Source organism: Grammomys surdaster, unplaced genomic scaffold (assembly GCF_004785775.1).
Source record: "Grammomys surdaster isolate TR1022 unplaced genomic scaffold, NIH_TR_1.0 98, whole genome shotgun sequence".
NCBI lineage: Eukaryota > Metazoa > Chordata > Mammalia > Rodentia > Muridae > Grammomys > Grammomys surdaster.
The window spans coordinates 10,737,429-10,750,696 of NW_021604577.1; the positions used below are offsets into that span (position 1 = coordinate 10,737,429).

General features: G+C 37.4%; 1 pseudogene; it reads left to right on the plus strand.

The window, feature by feature from the left end:
- The first annotated feature begins 1,206 nt into the window (after positions 1-1,206).
- On the plus strand, positions 1,207-10,507 carry LOC114633410 (annotated as a pseudogene).
- The last annotated feature ends 2,761 nt before the right edge of the window (positions 10,508-13,268 follow it).

Genomic DNA, 13,268 nt, shown 5'->3' on the forward strand with positions numbered 1-13,268 from the left:
TAGTCTTCCCACAGGATCTATGGGGAACCAGATTGTGGATCTCCATAGATAGCAAAGGCTTCAAACTAACTTTAGGTATTATATTAATATCTAATATAATAATTAATAGTTATTATTAATTATATAAAAAGTTAATTAATAACTTTAGGTTATATTAATATCTAACATAAAGAAAATATTGTTTATATGACTGAATTGTTTATAGAAAATAAAGTCTGTACATATTTGGTATAGTCAATTCATTGTTTTTTTTTTTAATCAAGAATATATAAGCCACAGTTGCTTGAATCCTCAGATGTGGAAACCTGCAGATATGGAAGGCTCGCTGGATGTTTAAGTTTTTCCCCATTTCTTGATGCAGACATATCTCACTGAAGATAGAAATGGTAACATTTGTTTTAGATTATAAACAATGGGTATATTTCTTGGCACTGAACAAGGGCTTAATTTCTATTTGAAGTATATCATCTTCCACAAAAGAATAAATCAGAAGGTTTTTCAGGAGAGACCTTTATCTCAAATAAGTCTAGTAAAATATCCGAGGCGAAGAAAAGAGAACAGTGGGCTCATATAAACACAGCAGATTAGCGTACTGTGGGATCAAATAAATGAACAACTGTCAACAAAACTCATAGCACATAAAACAGTCATTAGACCAGTGGAAAGTGAGCCAGGGTGACGCAAGCCCGGCTTTGACAGGAGTATAGATTGGTGATGGTTGAGTTTTAGATTTTGTTTAGGATTTTACTTCTAATAGAAATCCTACATTCACTAGGCAGGTAAAGGAACTGGGTATTGGGTCAGGTAGTCACTTTGAGTGGGAAGGTGGTCAGATCCTTAGGTAGGTGGATGATTCTAACAATGGCAGGAGTGATGGAAGGCGACTGAATGGTATTAACAGTGACAATTTGGGCTGGAGAATTAAGGCTTAACAGTAGAATGCTTGCCTGGAATTTATGAGGCCCTGGATCACACAGTGATATTGAATATATTCTTTTTCTGAAAGATGTGTTTTCAAAATATGTGCATATGGATGTGTGTGTAAGGGGGCATGTGTGTAGGAGTCCTGAGGAGTTCAGAAGAGTGGTAGATCCCCTGGAGCATGGCACCGGGAATAAAATTCAGGTGCCCTGCCAGATAAGTATGAGCTCTTAACTCTTGAGCCAGCTCTCAGACTCTGAGGATTTTCATAAAGCTTCTAGGAGAATGATCCAGAATGATGGTGAAGAAAAACAGATGTATCACCTCAAAGTCCAGAAGACTCAGGAATGTGGAAGAGAAAAGTTCTACATTTTACAGGACATTCCTAGGAGAAAGGCAGGGCTATGTTTGAGCCAGGTGAGACTCTGAAAACGTTGATGATGTAAGAGGATGCTGTGTTTAGAGGGGCAAACACATCCCCAAACAGTCCTCACATCTAAGATCAATGGGGAGCTTGGAGAGTTTCAGTTTCAATAATTCACTAAAAACACTTGCAGAAATTATGGAAAGATTACAGCTGTGGTTATGATTTGTTAAAAGGGAAAGGATAATGTTGATTAAAAGCATTCAAGAAAAGGACAAAAGGTAACATCCAGGAAGAGAACAGACTTGGAGTTTCATTTATCCCCACCCCATTGGGTCACAGACAGTGTATCCTTCCCAGCACTGATGTCTGATGGCATGCATTCTATTTGCAGCAGGATCTCACTAGAGCCCTGGTGTCCAGACTTTTTACTGAAGTTCCATCATGTAAGCTTCCTGGATGGTACACACTGGATCTGTCTGAAGTCCCGGAAAAGAGGCAAAAATGCTGTGTGGCTCAAAAGCATTTCCCCAAGTCATGTTATTGATCTGACTTACTCAAGGGCAGATACACAGGCAAATAGATAGTCTTAGCAGTCTTGATAACAGTTTGCAGATTAGGCAGAAGCCAAGAGTGAGGGAGAGGTCTCTCTCCATAGACTAGGTGAAATTCTTCAGGGGATTTCTAAGACAATTGACTTTTCCCATTGGACCGAAAGTATCTGTTCATGTGTGCATGCAATATCTACACTGGAGGTGAGATTATATGCAAGGTGAGATTACACATGCAAGTAAGAGTACATGCAGCATGCAGTGCCTACATGTTAGATGAACAAAAGAATATTTGAGTTCTTCTGCATTAGTTAAAGGTCTGCAAAATAAAGCAGTCTAAAATACAGTAGTCCGGGAAATGTGATTTTAAGTTTTTTTTTCTTTTTTTGAGGGGAATGGTTGTATTTCTCAACTTCATTTGTTCTTACAATGAACTAAAATGTTCAGTTTGTCTATCAGAAAGTCCTTGGAAAAATATTCCTTTGGGGGAATTTCTGATATTTAACTCAGTTTAAAATACATTAAAGGATTATTGGGATCCAGAAAGATATAGTTCTCCAGAGTGATGGATTGTTGCCTGAACCAATGTGTATATTATTTGGGGAGGGGTAGACAATAATGAATGAATAGCTCAAAAAAATGAAATTTCATGCTCAACAGGAATTTGCTTTACCGAAACAAAAAATGATTGTGTAGTTCTCAAAGACAGAGGTAGTCTGTTTGAGTAGCAGGATTATCCCACCACTCATCTTTCTTAGCCATGGAAAACTTAAAGAGCTAGAATTGAAAACGTAAAGAAGTGTGGGTAGATGACTAGAATTAAAGTAATGAATGAGAACTTCTTTTAATGTGTCACAAATCCCTGGGCTTGAGTTCATTTATGTCAGTAAATTTTATAGGGTGAAGATTGTTGTTATAAAATCTATTAAAGAATATAAATGATGTTAGATAACCAAAGAATATTTTAAAGTATTGAAAAATACCATAGAAAAAAGAAATGATCAATTTTATATGAATTCCTTTAATAATCTATAATGCCTCATTTAGTCTACTGTACAAAGTCTATCTGAAGCCATCTACCCTTAGAACATGGTATAAGAACTAGAATTAATGTTTTTTTTTATCTAAAGAAATGATCTATGTTACTCTTGTTTTACTTTTTCTTTTAATTCTCAAAAAGATGAAAAGTTTGTAGAAATCATTAAGAAAATGATTGACTGGCTAGAATGAAAACCTTTGCTGGAGAGATGGCTCTACTGAGGAAGTTAAGAGCTCCAGAGCCAGGGTTGGATTCTTGGTGCTCACAAACCCTTCACAAGCATCTGTAACTCTAGTTCCAGCTGAATCTTCTGGCCTCTGTGGGCCCTGCACATACACAGTACACAGATACACAGGCAGGTAAAACATCCACACAACATAAAATAAAACTGTATGTATGTATGTATGTATGTATGCACACATGTGTGCATGTATGTATATATGACAACATTTTAGATAAGAAGCCATTGACCAGTTGATGAAAAAGTTCTGCCTTAAAGCACCTGTTTTAAGTACCTTAAAGTACTTGACACATCAATGAGGCCATCAAACTTGATCTGCTAGGCTATACCTATAATACAGTTTCCTGTAAATGGATTTATCTGTAAATGTCGTCTCTTGCCTTCATCATGTGTTTTTTTTTTTTCATACTTTCTTTATATTTCTCTGGTTACAACTTTTTATACTGAGACCTATAATGTATACTTTCTTGGTAGATATAGCTGCCGTTTGTTTATTTATATTTAACACATGACTTTTCTATTTTTTGTTTTTTTTTACTTTTCTATTTTACATATTGTTTTCTATGCTTGTTAATTATCAATTTGTGATGACAATGAATGTTGTCAGTCTCCCTTTTATTCTGTCTTGGATTTCCTAAATCTTTTGAATCTATAAATCAATACTTTCGTCAAGATGTTGGAACTTATATCATTTATTACTTTTTCTTTTCTACTAACTTTCTCTTTTTCTCCCAGGATGGCAGTTACACATCTTTCAAATATCTTGTTACTCTTCCAACAAGTCTCTAACCTCTGACCACATTCTTTTAGGTTGGTTTTTTATATTTTTTAGACTGCATAATTTCCACTGCTTTGTCTTCAACCTCACTGTGCTGCTAGTATTTACAGTCTCCAATATGCAATTAACTCAACTGTATAATATTCCTTTTATTGGTTATATTATTTATTTACATTTCAAATGCTAGTCCCTTCCCAGTGTCCCCTCCACAAGCCCTCTAACCCCTCCTTCCTCTCCCCTTATCTGTATGAGGGTGTTTACCCACCCACCCATCCACTCCTGTCTCAGCGTCCTAGTATTCCATTATCCTGGGCCATCAAGCCTCCACAGGACCAAGGGGATCCATTTCCAGTGATGTCAGATAAGGCAATACTCTGCTACATATCCAGCTGGAGCCAGGGGTACCCCCTGTGTACTCTTTGGTTGATGGTTTAGTCCCTGGAAACTTTGGGGGTTATGGTTGGTTGATATTGTTGTTCTTCCTATGAGGTTGCAAAACCCTTCAGCTCTAACTTCCCCATGCTTAGTCCAGTGTTTGGCTGTGTGTAGCCACATCTGTATTGGTCCAGTTCTGGCAGAGCTTCTCAGGGGACAGCTATACCAGGCTCCTGTGAATGCACACTTATTGGCATCAGCAATAGTATCTGGGTTTGGTGTCAGTAGATGGTATGAATCCCTAGGTGAGGCAGTCTCTGAATCGCCTTCTTGCCATCAGCAATAGTATCTGGGTTTGGTGTCAGTAGATGGTATGAAAACCTAGGTGGGGGCGGTCTCTGAATCGTCTTTCCTTCAGTTTCTGCTCCAAACATTATCCCTGCATTTCCTTTTGACAGGATGAATTCTGGGTTATTATTTTTCAGGTGGGTGGGTGGCCCCATCCTTCAACTGTGGGCCATGCCTACCCACTGGATATGGTCTCTACAGGTTCTATCTCTCCTTTGTTGGGTGTTTCTGCTAAGGTCCTCCCTGTTGGGTCCTGGGAACCTTTTGTGCTCCTGGCATCTGGGACTTTCTAGTGGCTACCCCCAGTTCCCCTTCCTCCACTGCTACACACCTACTTTCCTGACCCTCTGTACTTCCCCCATATCTGAACTGCCTCCTCTTTTCTCTTCCTCTTCTCTTTCCCTCCCAGATCGCTCTCTCCCTCTATTTCACAGAGGTTATTCTCTTCCCCATACTGAGTAGTACTGTTGTATCCACACTTTGGTGTGGTCTTCTTTCTCCTTGGGTTTCATATGGTCTGTGAGTTGTATCAGGGATATTCTGATCGTCCTTTTGGCTAATATCCACTTATCAGTGAGTACATACCATGTGTGTTCTTTTGTGACTGGGATACCTCACTCAGGATGATATTTTCAAGTTCCATATTTGCCTGCGAATTTCATGAAATCATTGTTTTTAATAGCCGAGTAGTACTCCGCTGTGTAAATGAACCACATTTTCTGTATCCATTCCTCTATTGAGGGACATCTGAGTTGTTTCCAGCTTCTGGATATTACAAATAAGGCTGCTATGAACATAGTGGAGTATGTGTCCTTGTTATGTGTTGGAGCATCTTTGGAGTATATGCCCAGGAGTGGTATAGCTGGGTCCACAAGTAGAACTATTTCCAATTTTCTGAGGAACCATCAGTCTGATTTCCAGAGTGGTTGTACCGTCTTGCAATCCCGCCAGCAATGGAGGAGTGTTCCCCGTTCACCACATCCTCACCAACATCTGCTGTCACCAGAGATTTTGATCTTAGCCATTCTGACTGGTGTGAGATGGAATCTCAGGGTTGCTTTGATTTTCATTTCCCTGATTACTTAAGGATATTGAACATTTCTTTAAGTGCTTTTTAGCCATTTGAGATTTCCTCAGTTGAGAATTCTCTGTTTAGCTCTGTACCCCATTTTTAATAGGGTTATTTGTTGCATGGAGTCTAACTTCTTGAGTTCTTTGTATATTTGTATATTAGCCCTCTATCAGATGTAGGATTGGTAAAGATCTTTCCCCATCTGTGGATTGCTGTTTTTTCCTATTGACAGTGTCCTTTGCCTTACAGAAGCTTTGTAATTTTATGAGGTCCCATTTGTCAATTCTTGATCTTAGAGCATAAGCCATTGGTGTTCTGTTCAGGAAATTTTCTTATGTGCCAATGTGTTCAAGGTTCTTTCCCACTTTCTCTTCTATTAGATCCATTGTATCTGGTTTTATGTGAAGGTCATGATCCACTTGGACTTGAGCTTTGTACAAGGATATAAGAATGGATCAATTTGCATTCTTCTAAATGTTGACTGCCAGTTGAACCAGCACGATTTGTTGAAAATGCTGTCCTTTTTCCACTGGATGATCTTAGCTCCTTTGTCAAAGATCAAGTGACCATAGGTGTGTGGGATCATTTCTGGGTCTTCACTTCTATTCCATTGATCTACCTGTCTGTCTCTGTACCAATACCATGTGATTTTTAATCACTATTCCTCTGTAGTACAGCTTGAGGTCAGCGATGGTGATTCCTCCAGAAGTTCTTTTATTGTTGAGAATGGTTTTTGATATTCTGGGTTTTTGTTATTCCAGATAAACGTGATAATTGCTCTTTCTATCTCTGTGAAGAATTGAGTTGGAATTATGATGGGGATTGCATTGAATCTGTAGATTGCTTTAGGTAAGATGCCCATTTTTGCTATATTAATTCTGCCAATCCATGAACATGGGAGATCTTTCCATCTTCTGAGATCTTCTTCAGTTTCTTTCTTTAGAGACTTGAAGTTCTTGTCATACAGGTCTTTCACTTGCTTGGTTAGCACCACACCAAGATATTTCATATTTTTGTGACTGTTATAATGGTTGTAGTTTCCCTAATTTCTTTCTCAGTCTGTTTATCCTTTGAGTATAGAAAGGCTACACTGATTTGGTTGAGTTAATTTTGTATCCAGCCACCTTGCTGAAGTTGTTTATTAGCTGTAGGAGTTCTCTTATGGATTTTTTTGGGGTCACTTATGTATACTACCATATCATATGCAAATAGTGATATCTTTACTTCTTACTTTCCAATTTGTATCCTGTTTGACCTCCTATTTTTGTCTAACTGCTCTAGCTAGAACTTCAAGTACTATATTGAAGAGATAGGGGGAGATCAGGCAGCCTTTTTTTGTCCCTCATTTTAGTAGAATTGCTTCAAGCTTCTTTCCATTTAGTTTGATGTTGGTTATTGGTTCCTGTATATTGATTTTATTATATTTAGGTATGGACCTTGAATTCCTATTATCTCTAATACTTTAAGCATGAAATGATGTTGTATTTTGTCAAAGGTTTTTTCAGCATCTAACTAGATGATCATGTGGCTTTTTTCTTTGTGTTTGTTTATATAGTGGATTATGTTGATAGATTTTCATATAACCCTGAGATGAAGCCTACTTGATCATGGTGAATGATAATTCTGATGTGTTCTTGGATTCAATTTGCAAGAATTTTATTGAAAAATTTTGCATCAATATTCATGAGGGAAATTGGTTTGAAGTTCTCTTTCTTTGTTGAGTCTTTGTGTGGTTTAGGTATTAGTGTAAATGTGGCTTCATAGAATGTATTAGGTAGTGTTCCTTCATCTTCTATTTTATGAAGTACCTTGAGAAGTATTGATATTAGGTCTTCTTTGAAGGTCTGACAGAATTCTGCACTAAAACCATCTGGTCCTGAGGATTTTTTGGATGGGAGATTTTTAATGACTGCTTCTATTTCCTTAGGGGTTATGGGATTGTTTAGATGGTTTATCTGATTCTGATTTAACTTTGGTACTTGGTATCTGTCTAGAAAATCATCCGTTTCATCTAGACTTTCCAGTTTCGTTGAGTATAGGCTTTTGTAGTAGTATCTGATTTTTTTTGAATTTATTCAGTTTCTGTTATGATTATTAATTTGTGATTTTGTTAATTTGGATACTGTCTTTGTGTCCTCTGGTTAATCTGGCTAAGGGTTTATCTATCTTGTTGATTTTCACAACGAACTAGCTCCTGGTATTGTTGATTCTTTGTATAGTTCTATTTGTTTCTACTTGGTTGATTTCATCCTTGAGTTTGATTATTTCCTGCCATCTACTCCTTTTGGGTATAGTTCCTTCTTTTTGTTCTAGAGCTTTCAGCTGTTTTGTTAAGCTGCTAGAGTGTACTCTTTCCAGTTCCTTTTTGGAGGCACTCAGAGCTTTTCCTTTTAGCACCGCTTTCATTGTGTTCCTTAAGTTTGGATATGATGTGTCTTCATTTTCATTAAATTCTAAAAAGTCTTTAATTTCTTTATTTTTTCCCTGACCAAGTAATCTTTGAGAAGAGCACTGTTCAGCTTCCATGTGTATGTGGGCTTCCTGTTGTTTTTGTTGTTGCTGTAGACCAGTCTCAGTCTTAATTAAATATACATTTTAAAAATGAAATTTCTTAGTTTCCATTTCCCTGGTGATATTTCCCATCTTTTTATTTTTATGTGAATCTTTCCTTTTGTGTTGCTGAGTATTATTGTAACTCTCTAGGGTTCTTAGCCGATAAATCCAACCTCTAGTTTATTTGTTTGTTTTTATTGATTTCATTTTTATTGATTTTGAATCTTGTTTATTATTTGCTCCTTCACCAAAAAAAAAAAACAAACCAAAAACCAAGTTCATTTTATGTTGGACTTTGTGAGGATTATTTGTGTTTATTTTGCTATCTTTATTGAAAGTTAAGTTTTGTTTGGACACAAGTTATTGAGAGGTCATTTACTTTCTTACAGGCCTTGGTTTAACAGTGTTGGTGATCACCTCTTCCTTTCCTTAGAACTTCAGCACATCCCTTACTGCATAGTGGTTCTTGTTCTTTAGACCCAGTATTTTCCAGAGTCCTACCAAGTGACTTAAATTACACAGGGAGATTGGAACAAGATTCAAACATGTTCTACTCAGAGCTTTTGTACCTGTGCTATACACCACACTCACACCACACTCACCTCCTGTTAGAGTTCACCGATTTCTACTTTCCACACAACTCCTTCATCTCATACCCCAGGAACTCCAGCAGCTCCTCTAGTTTCACACATTCCCCCCTCCCGTCTTTGCTAAGTGAGTCCCCTGGACTCTACAATGTCTCTGTTCCACTGAGCTGTGGTCTGGTAAATGTCTCCAAACAGGAAGCCATCCAACTGTGGTAGGAATCATGAGTTGTTTTCTCAACAATTTTAGTCACAAGATGTCCGTATTCAATGCCTGAAAACAGTTGTCTCATACTGTAATTCCAGATTTATAGTTTGTTTAGGATTGAGTGTAAGTCTGGCATCAGGATCTGAGCAAAATTCTTTTTCTTTTATGTATGTAAATATGGGTAAAGAAAGCCAATAAGTTTCAAAGCACTGGACATTGTACTCTGCAATTCTTGTGATATTTAGTACATAAATATTATCCATTGAGTGTAAATAAAATAAATTGTATGACATTAATCAGCAGTTCTTTGGTGGGACTTAGTTTTTTGCTGCTAAGAGTACTCTGTTCTTCCTTGCTAAACATACAGAGAATAGTATTGAACCTAAGATATATTTATAATTGGAGAAAAGGTATGATGTAGATTTAATTAAAATGAAAGTCCATTATCTCGAGATTTTTTTATTTTTATTTTTTACCTTTTTATTGATTTCTTTTTGTGAGTTTCACATGATGTATCCAATTCCACACATCTCCCCTTCCCTCCATATCCGCCCTTTGTCCTTACAACCTCCCGCTGTGAAGAAAACAAACCCAAAAACTAAAATAAATAAATACATAAATAAATACATAAATAAATAAATAATCGATCTCACTGTGGAAATTGTGATGTGTACGATGTATACCCTTATGCCTAAACAGCTTTATTTGCAAATGTTCATTGAAGTGAGTCATTATTTTGCTCTACCCCCTCTCCTAAGTGCTGCAGCTGTCAAGGGGTGGGGCCACGTATTATACTCTCACGCCCTGGGTGCCAGTTCCAAAGAATCCTTAGTATTAATTTATATATCATCAATATTTGTAGATAAAACATAAACATTTCATCACTTAAGCTCAGAGTGCCGTTGTTACAAATGTCCAACATGTTTTATATGCTATTTTAATAGGCTGTAAGATTGTTAAAGTTAGAATATTCTCATAAATAGATCATTCTTCTTAAGAAGTACTTCTTTCGAGGAGTGCTGGAACAGCCGGTGGAGAACACGTCGGAGTCTGAGCTGGGCAGAAAGTGGGACCGGTGCTTGGCTGACACCGAAGTGAAGCTAGGTACTGGTTTTGGATTAGGAGCTGTTTTCTCCCTCACCTTCTTTAAGAGAAGAATGTGGCCATTAGCCTTTGGTTCTGGCGTGGGATTGGGGATGGCCTACTCCAATGTCAGCATGACTTTCAGGCTCTGTATCTTCTACGCGGAAAATACGTCAAAGAACAGTGACTTATGCTGAGAACATCCCAGCTGGAGGAAAGAGAAACCATGTTTATTCCTCAGGAATACTGAAGTGCCCGGAGTGCGCTGACGTCCTGTGACGGTGCCATCAGCAATGCTTTCAACTCCAGCCACTGTTTGAAACCAAGTCTGTTCGTTTGTATCATCTCTTTGGAAATTGTAAGAAGGTCTTAAATAAATTAAAAACTGGAAGCCCCCCCAAATATACTTCTTTCATATTTTGATGCTATAATATAATCACATCATTTCTCTCTCTTCCTCCCTTTCTTCTTAGACCTCTCATATCCTCTCATATCTCATATCCTCTGACATACTATTTTCTGTAATTTATTTAAGTTTGTTGTATTTGAAATAAAGTTCTTATGTGTTTTGTGTCTTGAAAGTTTTTCTTTCTTCTTCAATTATGGCAGATAGTTTTGCTGGGTATATTAGTCTAGCCTGGCATTCATAGTCTTTGGATGTGGAATTTATTGCTTGATGTTCTTATAGCTTTCAACATTTCCACTGAGAAATAAGCTGTTACTCTGATTTTTTTTAAAAAAAAAAAACATGTGGATCGTGTTTTTTTGTCTGCAGTTTTAAATATACTCTTTGTTATATATAATTATTGTGTTAATCATTTGGGTTATTTGTTGTAGGGATTTTCTTTTCTAGTCCTATGTATTTGGTGTTCTGTATGCTTCTTGTATCTGTATGGCTATCTTTCCTTAGTCTGAGGATGTTTTTTTTTCTATGAACTCATTGAAGATCTGTTCTATGCCATTGACTTGGGATTCTTCTCCCTCTATGCTTACAATTCAAGGGTTTTATTTTTCCTGGTGCCCACATTTCCTGTATATTCCCATGCCTCTCTGTTTCTCTGTCTTTCTTCCTCTCTCTTTCTCCTCCTCTCTCCCTCCCCTTCCCTTTTCCCTCCCCCTCTCTTTCTGTATATGGGTTTGTGAGAGAGCAAGAGAGTTTAATTTTTCACATTCCTTGCTTGTTTGGTCTATGTTCTCTATTCTCCTTAAGCTCTTTCTCCTTCTGTTACTTAAGCTATTTCTTTGAGTCTTCTTTAAATTCCTTGAATTATTTGATGATACTGATGATACTTATGATTTTTTTTTTAAAAAAAAAAACTTCTGTTTCTGTGCTTATCCATGTAATTTCCATCAGTAAAACTTTCTACAGGAATGATATGTTTTGAAAAAAGAGAAGATGCTGGTTTGATCTTTCATATTGTTGGCGCTTTTGCTATAGGATTTGTGCATGTTGACTTCTCTTATTAGTTCTAAATCTCATGTGGACAAAGCAGGTTGGTGTAGAAGAGAGGCTAGGTGAGTCAATTAGATCAAGAAGTTGGAAATGGGTTAGGTAGAATGAGGTCATGTGAACAGAAAGGTAGTCTGGAGGTATATTTGCCTGGGTAAAATGTTGCAGGTGGTGTGACAGTGGCGTGTAGTTTGAGGGATAAGTAGGATGGGTTCTGGAAGAAGCCTGGAGATTGGTTTTGGTGGGTGGCCAGAGTAAGCGGAGGTACTGGAAGTGGAAACCAGGCTTTATATAGCATGTTGGGGAGGGTGCATGAAGGGGAGGGTCAGACAAACTCACATAGCCAGAACCTGGAGGAGTCTAACGTGGGTGAACTGGTTTTGTCAAGAAGGCAGATGCAGCACTGGAGACACTTGTGGGTAGTGAAAGGTGGAATGGGTGCTGACAATCCCCAGGATACCTCTTTTTCTTTGTCGTACTTTTATACACACTAAACTTTGAAATACAAATTGAAAGAAGGGACGCTATCTCTTTTCAAGCCCTAGAGTAAGAAGTCATTCACTGTGCCTTGGTATTTATGACTGTGTTTTATTTGTTAAGTTTTCAAATTCTAAGTAAAATTATGCTTAGACATTTGCTAGCTTCTTAAACATTTTATATTTTAGCCACTTATATACGAACTGATGCCCTCACCCATTATTCATTAACTTAGTTCATTAACTTAGTTCAGTCTATAGATACTTATCAAGCACCTAAAATATTGGCTACATATGATTCACAGGTCATTCACTAAGTTAGTTATGGAGAGTGGAGAAGAGGTGAGAATCTGTTTCTGGCACTGGCACTAACCTTATAATTCACTCCACTTTCAGAAGCTTACCCACCAAGGGACCAAACTAGATAGCAAGTGGGTATTTCCCAAACAAAAAGAGCTACTTTTAACTATGATCAAATCTCTGCCTCTAGATTTTTCTTCACCTCAACCTCTTTGTTTCCAGTGTTTAAATAGTCAGATATTTCTCAATATTATTATTATTTCTCAAATAGAATTGACTCTCCAATTCTTTTCTTCCTACAATTTATTGTGCACCTACATTTTATCCGAAAATAGACAATCAGAATCATCTATAAATGAGACTTTCATAAGATAAGTAGTATTCAGAAAAAGCTGGAGAAAGTATGAAAATTACAGTTCATATGAAGAATCACACTAGACTTTGATGAGATTAGCTAGGAGAAATGAAGGGAAAAAACAGTCAGAGCTATATAGAGATGAATACTGGTGGCAGAAGGAACTCTACTAGTAAATATTATGAGACACAAGTCTGTTACACCCACACAAAGCAAAACAGTTCATGGCAGAAAGTAGACATGAAAGAAGGTATCAGGTAGTACAGAAATCCAGTGGTGGGGTCAGAACAGGAACATCTGTGTGGGACATTCTAGGTCAGTGTAAGGGCTTCAGGCTCTCACTCTGATGGATGGCAAGCCATTGAAAGCCTTCAAAGAGACAATTGGTTTCCCAGGCTATAAGGATGATGTTGGCTGCTATGTTAAAGATTGTTTAAATGGGAGAAAGAATCAGAGAAGAAAGATCAGGTAGTAGGCTACTTTAGTAAGCTGTGCAATCCATCATGGGAATAAGACTGATAGGAGGGAAGATGGCATTAAGTGGAGACATTTGGAACGGGTTTTGAAGAC